At 36.7% G+C, this 14572-nt stretch overlaps 7 non-coding genes across 7 annotated transcripts; all 7 read left to right on the forward strand.

Annotated features, from left to right (window-relative positions):
* The first annotated feature begins 7067 nt into the window (after positions 1-7067).
* On the forward strand, positions 7068-7140 carry trnar-ucg (transfer RNA arginine (anticodon UCG)). The gene has a single exon. It is a non-coding gene; the product is annotated as a tRNA-Arg (tRNA).
* A 1719-nt stretch (positions 7141-8859) lies between these two features.
* On the forward strand, positions 8860-8931 carry trnaq-cug (transfer RNA glutamine (anticodon CUG)). The gene has a single exon. It is a non-coding gene; the product is annotated as a tRNA-Gln (tRNA).
* A 335-nt stretch (positions 8932-9266) lies between these two features.
* Positions 9267-9339, forward strand: trnar-ccu (transfer RNA arginine (anticodon CCU)). Its single transcript has one exon. It is a non-coding gene; the product is annotated as a tRNA-Arg (tRNA).
* A 707-nt stretch (positions 9340-10046) lies between these two features.
* trnar-ucg (transfer RNA arginine (anticodon UCG)) lies at positions 10047-10119 on the forward strand. Its single transcript has one exon. It is a non-coding gene; the product is annotated as a tRNA-Arg (tRNA).
* A 1716-nt stretch (positions 10120-11835) lies between these two features.
* trnaq-cug (transfer RNA glutamine (anticodon CUG)) lies at positions 11836-11907 on the forward strand. Its single transcript has one exon. It is a non-coding gene; the product is annotated as a tRNA-Gln (tRNA).
* A 335-nt stretch (positions 11908-12242) lies between these two features.
* On the forward strand, positions 12243-12315 carry trnar-ccu (transfer RNA arginine (anticodon CCU)). The gene has a single exon. It is a non-coding gene; the product is annotated as a tRNA-Arg (tRNA).
* Positions 12316-13022: 707 nt separating this feature from the next.
* trnar-ucg (transfer RNA arginine (anticodon UCG)) lies at positions 13023-13095 on the forward strand. The gene has a single exon. It is a non-coding gene; the product is annotated as a tRNA-Arg (tRNA).
* The last annotated feature ends 1477 nt before the right edge of the window (positions 13096-14572 follow it).

The raw sequence follows: 14572 nt of genomic DNA on the forward strand, positions 1-14572 counted from the left end.
TGGGTTCCTTAGGTTTAAGCGTTTGAATGAAACATTTATGATCACTGTGAGGTAACAACACGGCTTTACATAGCTTACAGTATGGAGTAAGACATTTATGAGTCTGGGGCTTTGTCGGGTCACATTTATAGAGAGAATAGCACCTTGTACAAAGTTTTAAAATGTCACACATAGAAACCTGTTTTTCACTGTTGGCTTTATCTCGGAGAATCTTATGCTCATCATAACAGAGCTGCGATCGACAATAACGATTGCAGTCGTTACATTTTACCTTTACAGGTGACTCGCTGTTACAGGCTGGTGAAAAACACACATTACAGTGTCCTTCACAGCGATGTCCAGATCGGTTACTGTAGGCTGTGTAACAGTAATTACATAGATAGGCAACACCCAGAAAACCTTTCAAGTTAACAATACCATAGAAATGATTCTCATGAAGAAACAGAAATACAGTTTTGTTTTTTGCTCGAGTATCTGTTTGATGTTTCAGGAACACATCCTTTTGAGGACATCTGTACCACACCACAATTTTAACATCTAGGACCTGTTCAAATTTATCTATGTCTACAAACGAAACCATTTGATGTTCACTTAATCCCACACTCTGTTGAAGTTTTAAAGCCTCAGCCATACACGTATCATTGGCCTCCCTAAATTCTGGAAATAACAAGCTCAGAACGCTGTTGGCAAAACATAATTGATTGTCTCTGTTGTAACATATAATCAGATGCTTGGCTTTTTTTCTAATAAGCTCACTTTTCATTAAGGTCTGCAAACCTCTCCTAACACCACCTCCTTCTGGACACCTAACAACCTGGACAATCAACATCAAAGAGTCATCAGCTAAAATTTCACTATGACTTTGAAGGAGAGCTTCAATCTGACTGAGAAAATCGTCTAGACTTAAATTGTCTCCAGTCATTTTTACATACACTGGTATATCTAAGGATCCTGCTCGTAATTCAAGCTGAACTACGTCTGCAGGTCTTAGCGTTCTAGAAACCTCACTCAACATATTCTCTAACGTTTCATGCAGCACAGTAAAAACTTCAGCGTAGGAATCCAGATCATACAGATGTGTAAAGTTAAGAGATTGCTTCAATTCGAAATTGTTAAACATATGTCTATGTCTACGCTGTACACCTGCCCCCCCAATTCTACCACCGTCACTATCACTAGGGTCCTGTAAACCAGAAGGACCCGCCACTTGATCATCATGTATTACTCCACCCCCCGGGACTTTTATGCTAAAAGAATCATCAAGGCAACCCCCTTCGTTTAAGCCTCCCCCTATTTGTTTTTCCATAGCACCTACACTCTCTAGAGTATCATGATTCTCTCTATACATTTCATGCAAAAGCATATCCAAAGAGTCAAAATTGATCTGAGTCAATTTAGCATCATTAACAAACCCTGGGCCCTGGGAATTATTGGTGTCGGTATTAGTGGAGTTGTCATTTATAGGGGGAGAAACTGTAGAAATTTCATCAATCAGAGCCCTGATTGACGGTAAAATATCTGCATTATAATTTAAATCATTTAGTAGTTTGTCTAGATAGTCAAAATTCTCAAAACCGTTTAAATTTTGGGGGTGAACAGTATGTGGTATGCAACAGGGGTCTGGAGACATACTATGTGTATGGGAACCTATTGAGGGAACAGAATTTAAGGTATTTCGGGGGACGCTTCTAGAATTAAACACAGAATTTGACACAGTTTGACTCAGATCAATTGAACCCTTTTTATTTTTTCGAACACCATTCACAGCCTCATCATTGTCAGAATCATCAACAGTAATTTCAATGTGTTTCCTTTTACATGTTTTTTTGCGATGTGGTTCCATTGTAGCTCTACAAATACACTGTTACTGTTTTAAGAAACCCAGCGTTTTCAATAGGGTAATTAATGTAAGTATATTCTGAGACACTTCAGGGTCAGAAACGAGGGCCCTTATAGCGGGGTGTCTGTAAATGATCTGCTCTATAGTCAGATGTACATGTTTCAATAGCTCAGAGCTGTGATACCTAACAGTAGTTGAAGTTGAGGGGCGCGTCGGTTTTAGCCTTTGTGATACTTTGGAGACGGTGGGGGTGCCTCTTGATTGTAGCGAAGTATGAAACCTTTCGGAAAATTTACGCGGCCTTTTAGACTTTGGGTCTCTGCTGAAGGAGGTGTCGTCCTCGGAAGATTCGCTTTCCACAAGAAGTGTACGTCTAGTGGGCCGTTCTAAATGAAAATATGCCAAAATATACAATCAGCCCAAAATGCCTTAACAGATGTTTGAAATATTTAACACACTTTAAAAAAAAAAAAAACAAACAAACTTCATTTTAAATACACTTACTTTTGAGAGGTCTTTTTGCAGATTTTTGAGGTTTATTGTGAGGCTCCAAGGGGGTATACGCCTGTATAACCTGTCCCTCCTCCGAAGTACAGGCCACGTCGTTCCTTTCGGCTTTTTCAAGATCTAAAATAATAAACGGTTGAATATGAATGTTTTAACCTACAAATAATTAATATTATGAAAAACGCTCAAACATATTTTATTAATCTATAAAAAACAATACGGTTCATACTTTTAGACAATTCAGAGTCTGACGCTAGGTCGCTGAATGATGTCTTGAAGTACTGTTCCAAAAGCTCAGAATCTTCAATATATTCAGCTTCTAAAAACAGAATGAATCAGTTATGTTTTTAAAAGGAAATCATAATAAGATAAAAAATAATGTCTAACATGTAATATCATTCATGCACTATATATATATATATATATATATATATATATATATATATATATATATATATATATATATATCATAAGTACATTTATGTATTTGTTATTAATAAAACAAACAGACAAATATGTCTACTATTTTACTCACTTTCACGCGTTTCTGGTATCACTGAGAAATTATTTAAAAAGTCCTCAGGCACGATTAGATCGCATGGTAGCTCAAGGGAAATGCTATGACCCGGGATTGTATCTGCAATTTAAATGGAGGTATTTATAGTTTGACCAGAAAAAAAATAAATAAATAAATAAATAAATAAATAAATAAATAAAAAAAACATCGCAATATTTTGGTTTAGCAAATGAAAAAACTCACCATTCTGACTCTCCAAAAAACATGTTGGGGACAATGGAATGATTATAGGTGAGAGGGGAATGAGCATAGGAGGCTGCTCAATTACTTCCTCCTGATGTGAAATTAAATGTTCTTCAATAAATTCCTGGATATCTGTAAAAATGAAAATATATAATTTTAAATAATATTAATGACCACATAAAATAAAATACATGCCTAAAATTCACCGTGTTAAAATGTGTATTTATAGTGATCATATATCTGAGTTACATGCCTCATCTTAACTCTTAAAATAAAACCAGCATCACATCCATACCGCACATAGGGCCTCATTCCTAAACAGTAATAACAGAAATAAACAGCGTTTCAAACATTTTACAGTACATAGACCCTTAACCGCCATTTTTAAAAACAGACCGTACAACAAAAAAAGACCACCGATTACCTTACATCACAGACACGCCGCACAGTGTTCGCTCAAACAGAAATAAACCGCGTTTCAAACATTTTACAGTACATAGACCCTTAACCGCCATTTTTAAAAACAGACCGTACAAAAAAAAAAAAAAAAAGACCACCGATTACCTTACATCACAGACACGCCGCACAGTGTTCGCTCAAACAGAAATAAACAGCGTTTCAAACATTTTACAGTACATAGACCCTTAACCGCCATTTTTAAAAACAGACCGTTCAACAACAACAAAAAAAAAGACCACCGATTACCTTACATCACAGACACGCCGCACAGTGTTCGCTCAAACAGAAATAAACAGCGTTTCAAACATTTTACAGTACATAGACCCTTAACCGCCATTTTTAAAAACAGACCGTTCAACAACAAAAAAAAAAAGACCACCGATTACCTTACATCACAGACACGCCACACAGTGTTCGCTCAACCAGAAATAAACCGCGTTTCAAAATTTTACAGTACATAGACCCTTAACCGCCATTTTTAAAAACAGACCGTTCAACAAAAAAAGACCACCGATTACCTTACATCACAGACACGCCGCACAGTGTTCGCTCAAACAGAAATAAACAGCGTTTCAAACATTTTACAGTACATAGACCCTTAACCGCCATTTTTAAAAACAGACCGTACAACAAAAAAAGACCACCGATTACCTTACATCACAGACACGCCGCACAGTGTTCGCTCAAACAGAAATAAACAGCGTTTCAAACATTTTACAGTACATAGACCCTTAACCGCCATTTTTAAAAACAGACCGTTCAACAACAAAAAAAAAAGACCACCGATTACCTTACATCACAGACACGCCGCACAGTGTTCGCTCAAACAGAAATAAACAGCGTTTCAAACATTAAACATAGGCCTTACCGTTTAGATCCTCATTGTTGTGGCTTGATTCTCCGTCCATTTAGCTGAAGTGGTTCTTACGGGATAAGGTTTCTTGAGAGGAAGCGTGCTTTCCAGAAGTGTAATACATAGCTCTGTATGTGAACGATTTATACTCTCAAAGATCGCGGTAAATGCTTTTGTAACGACAGGGGGCCGGATCAGGAAAAACTATCCTATGGGAGATAAACACGACACCTGAGCGCTACCTATACAACGCGGCGAATAGTATGGAACGATCGTCAGAATAGTTTGCCCGTGTATGAGAAGTTATTGGAGATTATCCTGAAGGTATGCTATTCAAAAATGGGCATTGATAAAGCACTTAAATAGGTTCTCTTATTTTATTTGCAATATAACACAGAATTTTCTCTTATTTTATTTTCTAATCGTCATGCCCCAAAATATATCCAGTTTTGAAATACCAGGAGTCTTATTGCCCCTAGCAGACTACATGACGCCGCTGTGATCAGCGACCCATGTTTCTCAGCGGGGTGTCTTCCTCTAACATGTGCTATCTGTACTTTTAATACACCAGGGGCTCCAATCTGCTCCTAACGTGTAAAATTGAATAAAAAATATTTATCCCCTATATATATATATATATATATATGTTCACATTGAGATAACATCGTGCTTTCCAACATCAGCAGCCATACAGCCAACCTAAGTCTGATATGTTAAAGAATTAGACTAAATGGTGCCACGATTCTCACCTCACAAATGATTTTCGGTTTTTTTCAGACACGCAAAATACCCTACAAAAACCGTAACCCTTGTTCCTTAAGACATGTTTAACTCTGTTTTATTCATTTACATAAGTGTTTAATTTTCACTCATTTGTTTCCTATAGATTCATTATTTTTTGTTTTATTCAGTTATATGCAATTCCTGAAGTTTTATTGGTATGGAGCGAATAATCAAGCATATACTCATACCTGTTTGTTTGTTTATAGGTGAACGTATGCTTAGTTAAATATACTTTCTTTACGCTGTATTACAGGCGTAAAATGTTCATGCAATATATTTTTAATACGTCTTTCATTTGAGCATTTTTAATTTTACTAGCGTCAGGATAAAAAGGCTCTCATTTATCTTTTTAAAAAAAAGCATACAAACAACCAAACACGCATAAACAGTTTTTATTTATAGAATTGATTCCAGGTTTTAATCTTAACAGAAGTATGCACTTTTAATCTTAACAGAAGTATAAAGACGGTATATTCATTTGAAATAGTCCTAGATGTGTCTACCATGCTGAGAACAAACCTTAAGGCATTACAAATCACACATTTCACAAGCCTTCTCTGCAGGGGACCTTCCTCTAACAAATAGGTATCGGTGCTTTTTATTACATCGAGACGCTTGTCTGTTCATAGCGGGTGGTTAAGGGTCTGTGAGTGTCTGTGTCTGTGGGGGCTGGGGGAGGACCCCTTGCCTGTGGTCATGTGCGCGTGCATGTAAGTGTACCTATAGGACGGTGTGCGCATGTTCTAAGCCAAAGGATCCGCCCCCTATTTAAGTCATAGAGCGAGTTTGAAGTCATTCTTCTGCTAAAGTTTGATGAGTGCGGTTGGTTGCGGTTGTCTGCGAGGGAGAGAATTCACACTGTACTTAAGCGTTTGTCCTGGGGAGTTTTTATTGAAAACGGTAAGAGACAGAGAGAGAGAGAGAAAGAGCTTTTTTTCAGAACTTGTCCTCGGGTAGATTTTGTTTTGTTTTTTGTTCTTTTTTATAAATATTTAATTTAATATCTAATTTATTTTGTTTTAGCGATACACTTTCAAAACGACTAATGCTCAGTTATTCCGTGATTTATATGTGTAATGTTTAAACGCATTTTAAATATAAATTGTTTTTCTTTATGCTTTTAATACCCTCTTTTTAAACGTTCTCTTTTCATAAACTGTCTATATATAAATATATTGTATTTCTGTGACCCCTTTTTTAAAACGCCAAAACACTCCAAGTTTTACTGTGTATAATGTTTGATTACATGCTTTTAAAGGGGGGAATAATGTGTTTTCTTTTCTTTTTGTTTTTGTTTTTTCTTTATGTTTTTTAATAATTTCTTTTTAAACTTTTTCTTTTCATTATGTGTGTCTTATGTAAAAAAAAAAAAAAAAAAAAAAAAACTTTAACGTTGTCTGCACAAAGCATAAGTTAACATAAGCATTTATAAAAACATGGGTATCCCACTATTCCGATTACATAAATAAACATATTAAACATGATTTTTTTTGTCCATATCTTATAAAAAGATGTGCCATAAGTTTATAGGTATATATATATATATATATATATATATATATATATATATATATATATATATATATATATATATATATATATATATAAACCTATATTCAATAAGCATATCTGTCTTGTAACAACCATAAAATCCCCGCCCCTCATTATATATTTATAAATTCATAAATCCATGCCCCTCATTATATATTCATAAATTCATACCTATAAGGTCAAAAAAAAAAAGTCAAAAGGGTCATAAATTAGACTTTTGACATAAGCTATAGTACTATTACTACTGATATTGTAGTACAAACTACGCTAATTATAGATGAAAGTATTTACGTAAACGCTTTCTTTCGGTGAAAGACCGCGTGGCCTAATGGATAAGGCGTCTGACTTCGAATCAGAAGATTGAGGGTTTGAGTCCCTTCGTGGTCGGTTTTTTTATTTTAGATTTTATTTATTAATTGTGTAACTTGTATTTCAGATCAAATAATACAATGTAAGTCAGTGTACATGTTTCTGCGTTTTAAAAAGTGATATAGGCTCTTTTCCTTTGGTGTGGTAAGGAAAATAATTTAACTTAAATATAGAAATATGTTCTACATCAGTGTGATCTCGTTAGAAATGTACCTAATGTATAGTCCAGTATATGTCAAATGATCAATTCCTTACGTAGATTCCTTCTATCGCAGGTGAATCAACTACAAGCTGTGCAGCTTCACTATTTGCTGTACGGGACGCGTCGTGTCGCAGCACTTTTGACTGCGCAAAGTGGTCACAGCTGTTGTTCACACTTTAAATACAGATTGCATTCGCAAAATTGGATACATTTACATTTAAAGTAAATGTGCTGAGTTTGTACCTCTTATCAAGAGGTTTTAAAAGCGACATCGTTGGTACATCCGTCCTCTCAACCAACAGGGAACCCGAAAGGGAGAATTTCAAACATTTGTCGCACTGAGACCCTCGACTCTGACCAGAAATGATGTCGGAGTCTGAAGTCTGGACGGTAAAGTTTTGTACTCTAAAGTAACATTTAAACTTGCCAGCAGTCAAAAGCAAGTCTTTATATTATTGGTTCTGGTGTACTATTTAAAAGCTCTTGTGTATGTTGATGTAGCTAAACCTACATTTGGACAACTTTCCGTGAATTCTTGTTTTTTTGCCGCACCTTGCCAGTAAAACGAACTAAAAAGTACTGCATCAAAATCATAGCCTTATAACAAACTAATTAGACCATTGTCTGATTTTATTCATATTTTCATCGTATAGCACAGATTCATAGAGGTGTTTTTTGTTAAGCTTTCATTTCAGTTAGAAGTTAAAATATTTACCCTTTACACACCAGCTGTTAGTTAACTTTCACATTTCTTCAATGTTATTAGCAGTCAGCTCCAGTGAATATGTAATCTTAGTATTGATGTTACCTGAGAAATAATCTTTTGTCGCACATCTTCAGGAATCCAATCAGCTGTTTGTATGTGGAACCGGACTTCAGCTTGTGTGTTTACTAGAACAAAATGTGAAAAATGTACTATAACACAACAGTAGCTGACTCTCTGTAACCTGTGATGTTGTTGCCTGTCTAGTTAACTCTGTGGAGAATGCTTCCCCACAACAGTGCTCCTGATCACCCTGTACATTAAACATGCTTGTGAATATTTTAACAAAGACTTCCATTTCCATACCTTTATTAACATTCTGGCCTCCAGGGCCACTGCTTCGACAGTAGGTAATGGTGAGGCGACCTACACAAAAACAAAAGGTGCACGTCAGTAAACATGCTTCACAATAACATGCTTTATAAAAAGTAGTAATTCAATGCAACACTATTATGTCATAGCAGTGAAGGATGGGGGATTGTGATACAGTCTGAACGAAGACAAGCTTTTCCAAACTAGTCTGGACTTATTACAGTTTTTAAAGCTCTGGATTCCCGGATCCAAGTCATTGTAAACATATTCGGCTGCTTTCACAGCCCGATTAAAACCAATCTTGGACTGTGTAATGTTACCCTGGGTAAGGTAGTCCAAGATTAGTGCTAATTAAAACAATCGCAGTAGAAACTCTTACACACACAACAACAACAACAAAAAAAAGAATAATAATAAAATGATGTATTTATTACAGTTACGTGGCCAAGGCGTAAATATGGGTTCCATGGTGTAATGGTTAGCACTCTGGACTCTGAATCCAGCGATCCGAGTTCAAATCTCGGTGGGACCTTCGTTTCAGTGCATTATTATTCTTAAGTTATTAAAAAGTGTTTCGTCGAACTGACGTTTCTATCATAATAAATGCTGAGAAATTCACTGCAAAGTTGTGGGATGGCACCTTTTAGCCATAAAATCTAAAGTATACAACCCTCAGAAATACTTTTATTTGCTTTTGTCTGCTTTTGCAACCTGTACTGAAAAATCCGAGGTGACCGTAAAAAGCTTGCAGAGTACAGTACAGGTAAAAAGGTAAAGCGTTAATTTTTTTTTTGGGGTTACCTTCTATTCTGTATTTAGCGATAGTCAGGCACACAAATATGAGCAAGAGCGGCTTTTTCTTTAGGAGCCCCAGTGGCCTAATGGATAAGGCACTGGCCTCCTAAGCCAGGGATTGTGGGTTCGAGTCCCATCTGGGGTGTAACGTGTATGTTTTTTTTCTCACGACTGTTTTATAATAAACTTTCCAGACGTTTCCCCTCTCTTCAGCTATTATTCATCAAAATAAATAAACATATATTTCAACATGGTTAGCGTCAGTAACCATTTAAACACGGTGTCTGGTAAAGGCAATTTAACCTTACCACCCTAAAGACACGTTAACCGCTATGATTAAATAGTAGTCCATTATATTAATTAATTTAACAGTATCTTATTAAACATTTGACAACTGAGCAAAAGCAGAGTGGCGCAGCGGAAGCGTGCTGGGCCCATAACCCAGAGGTCGATGGATCGAAACCATCCTCTGCTAGATTTTTTTTGTCAGTTTGTATTTCAGCCGCTTTTATATAAATTTCATATTAACAATCACATACCGGTATGTATTGTTTATAAAACCTTTACTTCACAGAAGCGTCAGTCAATTCCATTTGTGCCCTGAGTACGAGGGGCGGGGCATCACTCAGCAATAGGAAAATAACAGACAAGAGGCAGCGCCAATTGGGTAAGCACATAGCTTTAGGGTATGGGCGGGGCTACTGGCTGCTTTTTTATTTCCGAACCTCTTTGGGACTGTGGTAGTTCTGTACTTGTTTGCTTTGTTATGAAAAAATATTTCGTTGATACTGTAGTACAAACTACGCTAATTATAGATGAAAGTATTTACGTAAACGCTCTCTTTCGGTGAAAGACCGCGTGGCCTAATGGATAAGGCGTCTGACTTCGAATCAGAAGATTGAGGGTTCGAGTCCCTTCATGGTCGTTTTTTTTATTTTAGATTTTATTTATTAATTGTGTAACTTGTATTTCAGATCAAATAATACAATGTAAGTCAGTGTACATGTTTCTGCATTTTAAAAAGTGATATAGGCTCTTTTCCTTTGGTGTGGTAAGGAAAATAATTTAACTTAAATATAGAAATATGTTCTACATCAGTGTGATCTCGTTAGAAATGTACCTAATGTATAGTCCAGTATATGTCAAATGATCAATTCCTTACGTAGATTCCTTCTATCGCAGGTGAATCAACTACAAGCTGTGCAGCTTCACTATTTGCTGTACGGGACGCGTCGTGTCGCAGCACTTTTGACTGCGCAAAGTGGTCACAGCTGTTGTTCACACTTTAAATACAGATTGCATTCGCAAAATTGGATACATTTACATTTAAAGTAAATGTGCTGAGTTTGTACCTCTTATCAAGAGGTTTTAAAAGCGACATCGTTGGTACATCCGTCCTCTCAACCAACAGGGAACCCGAAAGGGAGAATTTCAAACATTTGTCGCACTGAGACCCTCGACTCTGACCAGAAATGATGTCGGAGTCTGAAGTCTGGACGGTAAAGTTTTGTACTCTAAAGTAACATTTAAACTTGCCAGCAGTCAAAAGCAAGTCTTTATATTATTGGTTCTGGTGTACTATTTAAAAGCTCTTGTGTATGTTGATGTAGCTAAACCTACATTTGGACAACTTTCCGTGAATTCTTGTTTTTTTGCCGCACCTTGCCAGTAAAACGAACTAAAAAGTACTGCATCAAAATCATAGCCTTATAACAAACTAATTAGACCATTGTCTGATTTTATTCATGTTTTCATCGTATAGCACAGATTCATAGAGGTGTTTTTTGTTAAGCTTTCATTTCAGTTAGAAGTTAAAATATTTACCCTTTACACACCAGCTGTTAGTTAACTTTCACATTTCTTCAATGTTATTAGCAGTCAGCTCCAGTGAATATGTAATCTTAGTATTGATGTTACCTGAGAAATAATCTTTTGTCGCACATCTTCAGGAATCCAATCAGCTGTTTGTATGTGGAACCGGACTTCAGCTTGTGTGTTTACTAGAACAAAATGTGAAAAATGTACTATAACACAACAGTAGCTGACTCTCTGTAACCTGTGATGTTGTTGCCTGTCTAGTTAACTCTGTGGAGAATGCTTCCCCACAACAGTGCTCCTGATCACCCTGTACATTAAACATGCTTGTGAATATTTTAACAAAGACTTCCATTTCCATACCTTTATTAACATTCTGGCCTCCAGGGCCACTGCTTCGACAGTAGGTAATGGTGAGGCGACCTACACAAAAACAAAAGGTGCACGTCAGTAAACATGCTTCACAATAACATGCTTTATAAAAAGTAGTAATTCAATGCAACACTATTATGTCATAGCAGTGAAGGATGGGGGATTGTGATACAGTCTGAACGAAGACAAGCTTTTCCAAACTAGTCTGGACTTATTACAGTTTTTAAAGCTCTGGATTCCCGGATCCAAGTCATTGTAAACATATTCGGCTGCTTTCACAGCCCGATTAAAACCAATCTTGGACTGTGTAATGTTACCCTGGGTAAGGTAGTCCAAGATTAGTGCTAATTAAAACAATCGCAGTAGAAACTCTTACACACACAACAACAACAAAAAAAAGAATAATAATAAAATGATGTATTTATTACAGTTACGTGGCCAAGGCGTAAATATGGGTTCCATGGTGTAATGGTTAGCACTCTGGACTCTGAATCCAGCGATCCGAGTTCAAATCTCGGTGGGACCTTCGTTTCAGTGCATTATTATTCTTAAGTTATTAAAAAGTGTTTCGTCGAACTGACGTTTCTATCATAATAAATGCTGAGAAATTCACTGCAAAGTTGTGGGATGGCACCTTTTAGCCATAAAATCTAAAGTATACAACCCTCAGAAATACTTTTATTTGCTTTTGTCTGCTTTTGCAACCTGTACTGAAAAATCCGAGGTGACCGTAAAAAGCTTGCAGAGTACAGTACAGGTAAAAAGGTAAAGCGTTAATTTTTTTTTTGGGGTTACCTTCCATTCTGTATTTAGCGATAGTCAGGCACACAAATATGAGCAAGAGCGGCTTTTTCTTTAGGAGCCCCAGTGGCCTAATGGATAAGGCACTGGCCTCCTAAGCCAGGGATTGTGGGTTCGAGTCCCATCTGGGGTGTAACGTGTATGTTTTTTTTCTCACGACTGTTTTATAATAAACTTTCCAGACGTTTCCCCTCTCTTCAGCTATTATTCATCAAAATAAATAAACATATATTTCAACATGGTTAGCGTCAGTAACCATTTAAACACGGTGTCTGGTAAAGGCAATTTAACCTTACCACCCTAGAGTAACGTTAACCGCTATGATTAAATAGTAATCCATTATATTAATTAATTTAACAGTATCTTATTAAACATTTGACAACTGAGCAAAAGCAGAGTGGCGCAGCGGAAGCGTGCTGGGCCCATAACCCAGAGGTCGATGGATCGAAACCATCCTCTGCTAGATTTTTTTTGTCAGTTTGTATTTCAGCCGCTTTTATATAAATTTCATATTAACAATCACATACCGGTATGTATTGTTTATAAAACCTTTACTTCACAGAAGCGTCAGTCAATTCCATTTGTGCCCTGAGTACGAGGGGCGGGGCATCACTCAGCAATAGGAAAATAACAGACAAGAGGCAGCGCCAATTGGGTAAGCACATAGCTTTAGGGTATGGGCGGGGCTACTGGCTGCTTTTTTATTTCCGAACCTCTTTGGGACTGTGGTAGTTCTGTACTTGTTTGCTTTGTTATGAAAAAATATTTCGTTGATACTGTAGTACAAACTACGCTAATTATAGATGAAAGTATTTACGTAAACGCTCTCTTTCGGTGAAAGACCGCGTGGCCTAATGGATAAGGCGTCTGACTTCGAATCAGAAGATTGAGGGTTCGAGTCCCTTCATGGTCGTTTTTTTTATTTTAGATTTTATTTATTAATTGTGTAACTTGTATTTCAGATCAAATAATACAATGTAAGTCAGTGTACATGTTTCTGCATTTTAAAAAGTGATATAGGCTCTTTTCCTTTGGTGTGGTAAGGAAAATAATTTAACTTAAATATAGAAATATGTTCTACATCAGTGTGATCTCGTTAGAAATGTACCTAATGTATAGTCCAGTATATGTCAAATGATCAATTCCTTACGTAGATTCCTTCTATCGCAGGTGAATCAACTACAAGCTGTGCAGCTTCACTATTTGCTGTACGGGACGCGTCGTGTCGCAGCACTTTTGACTGCGCAAAGTGGTCACAGCTGTTGTTCACACTTTAAATACAGATTGCATTCGCAAAATTGGATACATTTACATTTAAAGTAAATGTGCTGAGTTTGTACCTCTTATCAAGAGGTTTTAAAAGCGACATCGTTGGTACATCCGTCCTCTCAACCAACAGGGAACCCGAAAGGGAGAATTTCAAACATTTGTCGCACTGAGACCCTCGACTCTGACCAGAAATGATGTCGGAGTCTGAAGTCTGGACGGTAAAGTTTTGTACTCTAAAGTAACATTTAAACTTGCCAGCAGTCAAAAGCAAGTCTTTATATTATTGGTTCTGGTGTACTATTTAAAAGCTCTTGTGTATGTTGATGTAGCTAAACCTACATTTGGACAACTTTCCGTGAATTCTTGTTTTTTTGCCGCACCTTGCCAGTAAAACGAACTAAAAAGTACTGCATCAAAATCATAGCCTTATAACAAACTAATTAGACCAATGTCTGATTTTATTCATGTTTTCATCGTATAGCACAGATTCATAGAGGTGTTTTTTGTTAAGCTTTCATTTCAGTTAGAAGTTAAAATATTTACCCTTTACACACCAGCTGTTAGTTAACTTTCACATTTCTTCAATGTTATTAGCAGTCAGCTCCAGTGAATATGTAATCTTAGTATTGATGTTACCTGAGAAATAATCTTTTGTCGCACATCTTCAGGAATCCAATCAGCTGTTTGTATGTGGAACCGGACTTCAGCTTGTGTGTTTACTAGAACAAAATGTGAAAAATGTACTATAACACAACAGTAGCTGACTCTCTGTAACCTGTGATGTTGTTGCCTGTCTAGTTAACTCTGTGGAGAATGCTTCCCCACAACAGTGCTCCTGATCACCCTGTACATTAAACATGCTTGTGAATATTTTAACAAAGACTTCCATTTCCATACCTTTATTAACATTCTGGCCTCCAGGGCCACTGCTTCGACAGTAGGTAATGGTGAGGCGATCTACACAAAAACAAAAGGTGCACGTCAGTAAACATGCTTCACAATAACATGCTTTATAAAAAGTAGCAATTCAATGCAACACTATTATGTCATAGCAGTGAAGGATGGGGGATTGTGATACAGTCTGAACGAAGACAAGCTTTTCCAAACTAGTCTGGACTTAT

This window comes from Acipenser ruthenus, chromosome 17 (assembly GCF_902713425.1).
Source record: "Acipenser ruthenus chromosome 17, fAciRut3.2 maternal haplotype, whole genome shotgun sequence".
Taxonomy (NCBI): domain Eukaryota; kingdom Metazoa; phylum Chordata; class Actinopteri; order Acipenseriformes; family Acipenseridae; genus Acipenser; species Acipenser ruthenus.